General features: G+C 41.8%; 1 protein-coding gene across 6 annotated transcripts in view; it reads left to right on the top strand.

The window, feature by feature from the left end:
* The window catches only part of pard3ab (par-3 family cell polarity regulator alpha, b), a 233,326-nt gene extending 232,169 nt beyond the window's left edge, over window positions 1–1,157 (top strand). For all 6 annotated transcript variants that reach the window (XM_064992607.1, XM_064992604.1, XM_064992605.1 and 3 more), the window contains one exon: window positions 1–1,157. This exon is cut by the window's left edge and continues 1,630 nt beyond it. The gene's annotated coding sequence lies outside the window, so the exon portion shown is untranslated.
* Window positions 1,158–4,748: the final 3,591 nt, after the last annotated feature.

Below are 4,748 nucleotides of genomic sequence, written 5' to 3'. Positions count from 1 at the left end.
GCGGAGTACTAGTGAGTCGCTCTCCTCTTGTAAATATTGGACCTTTAATGTAACGATGCTCTGATGTCTATGAAATGTACCAAATGGTGGAGATGAATTTCAACCGAACAAAGGAGAGCACAGAAAATCTGAAAAATCTAATGACTGTGGTACGTACTCTGTGTGTCGCCTCGTGGTATACTATAACAGAAGTGTCTGGCACCTCGCTGCTTTGGAGATGTGCTTCAGTGTTCTCCCTATGCCAATTACAGCCATACGAAATGCATTAGCTTCCATTTGTGAGTTAATACAGAGTCTGTGTCCCAAATGGGACCCTACTATCTACACAGTGCACTACGGGCCCTGGTCAAAAGTAGTGCATTAAATAGGGAATCAGCTGTTGAACACGTCTAACATGGAAATAGGACTGTGTTCTGTGGTCTGTACTGCAGTACCTTGCCAATGTCTGCAGTCTGGTTGGAATCTGTTGTATGGTGTCCATTGCTAGCTTAGTTCCAGATCTGTCTTGTTAATTTCTATGGTCGTTATAGTTAACAAGGGTGTAGGCAGAAGTTCCCCAGGCCATGTTGCTGATCTTATGTCAGTTTTTAATTTCCCTCACTAAATGGTTAAGGTTAGGATTGGGGGGGATGGGAAGCTGATCCTATATCTGTACCTAGGGGAAACATCACCCCAGAGTAGTAAATAAGACAGGGCAAATAGATCTGGGATTAGGTGGACCATCTGACCACCACTGGCTAAGTTGAGAGTTCAATAATAAGTGCCTGAGATGCCATGCAGTTCCTGAATAGGGAAAACAATGTGGATTGTTCCTTGTTGTAGCTAAATAGACACAACACCATCACACCATGTGTTTTTAACATAATATTATCATCTCTACAGCACAGTATGTGTTTTGATTGTTTTGGGGCTTTTTTTTACAGTGAGAGTTCAAATAAGCCTCTGCACAGCTGATCAGTGTATTTGTATCCTGTCTGTTTGACATTGCCTTCACAATGCTGTACGTATCATGATGTTTAAAGTATAAAGCTATTGTAAGCACAGTGCAATTGTTTTTCAGACTTTGACATGATATGTTTAGACATGTATACAGACACGTTTCCTGTACATATCACGTTTAGAATAAAAGGAATGCTGTTTCATCCTGTTTACAACGATCTCTGGGTTGTCCTCCATTTGTCATCCTCTCCTTTGAATAATGAACTGGCAGTGATATCAGCTTATATCCTCATTAGTAGCAGTGAGTCTGGTTTGATCCACTCTTGTATTTGTAATATGCTTTTGCCTTTTCTATCAATAGGTTATTGCAGTTCTAGCTTCACATCTTTCATGTAAACAGCTCTAAGAGTGTCTCTGTATCCTTGTCTCTGTATCCTAGTCTCTGTATCCTTGTCTCTGTATCCTTGTCTCTGTATCCTTGTCTCTGTATCCTTGTCTCTGTATCCTTGTCTCTGTATCCTTGTCTCTGTATCCTTGTCTCTGTATCCTAGTCTCCGTATCCTTGTCTCTGTATGCTTGTGTTTGTGATTATGTGTAAGTGTGCGTGCTTTAGTGCCTGCGTGTCGGTGTTTGTATAGTCAATGCAGTCGGAATGTTGTAGAATTTAAGGCCGATGTGTTTCCTGTTGTTAATTGCACTCACATTCCCATTGTCTCTCATACGGTTGGTGTTAAATTACCCGGGCTACTGTGTGTGTTCCTAGGGTTAAAGTTGACGTTCTAAGCAAATACCATTAAGCTGTTTCAGCTACCGAAGGGGGGGGGGGGCTCTCTTGAAAGGAATATGAGAGAGGAGGAAAAAATATGTTGAAGGAAAGAAATCCTTTCATCTCATCCTGTTCTTTTATCTTCTTAGCTTTGTCTGCTCTTTCATCAATTTATAAAAGAACGCCTCACAGAGAGAGAGGCGTCTCCCTATGCTTTTGGCAAAGCCTCCGGCCAGAGGAGGATTGTCTTTGATTTCTGACTCGTAGATAGTCAATGACCTTCAGGCTTTCCTCTATGGCACAACTAGAGGAACCAGAAATATGTATTATTGCGTAAGGTGTGTCCGTTTGATCTCGTGCTCTGGCTGTTTTACTACTATGACTGACTTGGTGTTTAGTTTGAGTTAGGAAATGTGACACTCAACCATTCTTTTGCTTTCTTGCTGTGTCTTTTCAAACACATGACTACTGGGTCGTATTCACTTGGAACCAAACGGAAGCAAACGGGCCAATTTGAATTTTTCCATAAAGAAACATTTGTTTTTTGCTTTCCATTGCAAAACGTTTTTCTGTGGTGTGCACTAACTGATATGACCCAGTTGAAAGACAGCTGAAAGACGAGGGACCTTAGATACATTTTTTTATGCGTCACAGTTTCCAAATCTACAGTAGATTTTGCCCTTACACATTCTTGTCCATGATAGTAAAAACACATGTTGAATCCCTCTCAGAACAGCGTGTTGTTGCTGCGGAGGCCTTTTCCTGAGTTCCAGCATTCCGGGCATTGCCCGACATCGCCATGCTGATGTGAAGGTCATCCAGGGTCACGGAGAAGCCAGTGTTCACCCTCAGCTGGTGCTCAGCTCACAGGATACATAGCCTGCTTTGAGTTAACTACATACATACCATACATTTAACAATATGGATATCACCTCTTCTCATTAGTATATAAATATATGTCTGATATAAACGTGCATATATGGCGTGTATATGGTGTTCAGCTTGCAGCTCAGACTGGCATTGATTAACAGTGTTGACCTCTCCAGGACAGTTTCCATGGGATCAGTATGAAGATAGGAGGATAACAATCAGAGGTCTTCGTCTGCTTGCCTAGTGATAGAGAATTGGATACATTTTAGATGGGACATAAAATATAAAGAACACTGCATCATGTAAGACAAGCGATGATTAATTTTACAATCGTCTAGAATCCATATGCAAGGGAGCATCCGATGGGTCGATCTCAGTTTTTTGTTGTGTTTTTGAGTTGTTTTCAGCCCAGGTTCACGCAGCAGTCTGGTGTGGACTGTGAGGGTAATAAGTGTTTGTACCCCAGCCAAGCCAGTGCTGCCATATCATTACTCATACTCTTAACAGCTAACTCTGAGCTTGTAATGCTCTCCTCTCTCCATAACCCCCAGCCACACCACGGATCTCTTCCTCAAAGGCCTTTCTCTATGGAGAAATGAATAACAAACACTGGGCTTCATAACCGCCTATTTCACTGTTGTTATCACGTCGTCGTAGAGTTCGTGAGGTTCATTATACCCCATCATTCTATATTGAAACGCAATCAAACGTGCTTGAAACGTGCTTCTACACCTGCATTGTTTGCTGTTTGGGGTTTTAGGCTGGGTTTCTGTACAGCACTTTGAGATATCAGCTGATGTAAGAAGGGCTATATAGATACATTTGATTTGATTTTGATTTGATCAAGCTCATGAACACGTCAGACCTGGGTTCATATACTCATCAAAGTCATTTCAAATACTGTATCTGTCCTTGATTGTGCTTGCCTGTTGCAATGGAACCAATAGAAAAGTCCAACATTGCAAGTAGAAGTAAAGCTATTTATTAAAAGTATTTGAACACCGGTCTGAAACACGTTTGGAGATCGGGTGGGTTGGTACAGTGAGGGCTGTTGTTACTGAGGTGACACCTGTTTCTGCTTGCTTGCTGGTTTCCCTGTATTTACGCTGTATTCTCTGGGATGGATGGAGTCTTTAAGGGTGTTTCGAGAGGAAGCTGTGCTAGTCACAGAGAATCTGAAGCATAAATCCTGAAGGAGACAAAGGTATTGTCCCAAATGGCACCCTATTGCCTATTATAGTGCACTTATTCTGACCAGAGCACTGTGGGCCCTGGTCAAAAGTAGTGCACGACATTGGGAATAGGGTGCTATTTGGGACTGAGACAAAGGAAACCAATAGGAGGAAGTCCCCCAGGTCTAATCTTAACCCTCTGCTGTTGGAGGAACCTCTGGTGGGATTTTACTATGGATAAACATAGACCATAGTGTTGTCTACTTATCTAGCTACCTACCACACACAGACAGGTTGACAGGCACCCCAATCCTCAGCAAACTGTTTCATCACATCCACATTGGTGCAGTTTTCTATGCTCTTAAGATAATCTCATGTCTGTGGCCTGTCATGGAACACCATTAAAAAGGATTGTGGCACTCCTTTGTAGAAGCTTTATAAAACCAATCTCAGTATTTAGTTTGTACAGTATAATTTGTAGCTACTGCTCTTGACTTGTGGGGAAGTAAGAAAGGCAGCCTGGCAGCACTAGCTGAATACAGCAGAGTAAATGACTGAGTGCTGACTCCTAAAGACGTTTCTACTCCAAACAGAATTCACCCAGCTTGTCTTTCAAATGCACCCTGAAATGGCTCTAACATGCCTTATGCCCTCTGTTTAACCCCAGTTAGTCATAAAATCATTCTCTGATGCCTGCTGGACAGATACTGGCTGGCATGTTCTCTGTGTTCAAAATATACCATATTCCCGACAGAGTTCCTCTATATATTCCATTTGGGATGCCCAGGCAGTCTGGAGAGTTTGCACCTATAGATAGTTTCCCTTTTCAATAAATTACTAGTTGGTAAACTTACTGTAAAAGTTATGGTCATGCTCTCTGTGACAGATATATTTCATATGCAGGAAGTGGCTTCCCACTAGGCGCAAAAAGGTTGAATCAACATTGTTTCAATGTACTTTGTCAATGTTTTGTGATGTGGATTCTACACAAAAAATACATC

The sequence above is a fragment of the Oncorhynchus masou genome, chromosome 17 (assembly GCF_036934945.1).
Source record: "Oncorhynchus masou masou isolate Uvic2021 chromosome 17, UVic_Omas_1.1, whole genome shotgun sequence".
In the NCBI taxonomy this organism is placed as follows: Eukaryota; Metazoa; Chordata; class Actinopteri; order Salmoniformes; family Salmonidae; genus Oncorhynchus; species Oncorhynchus masou.
The sequence above is the reverse complement of the archived record's forward strand: the minus strand, read 5'-3'. Positions and strand labels throughout refer to the sequence as shown.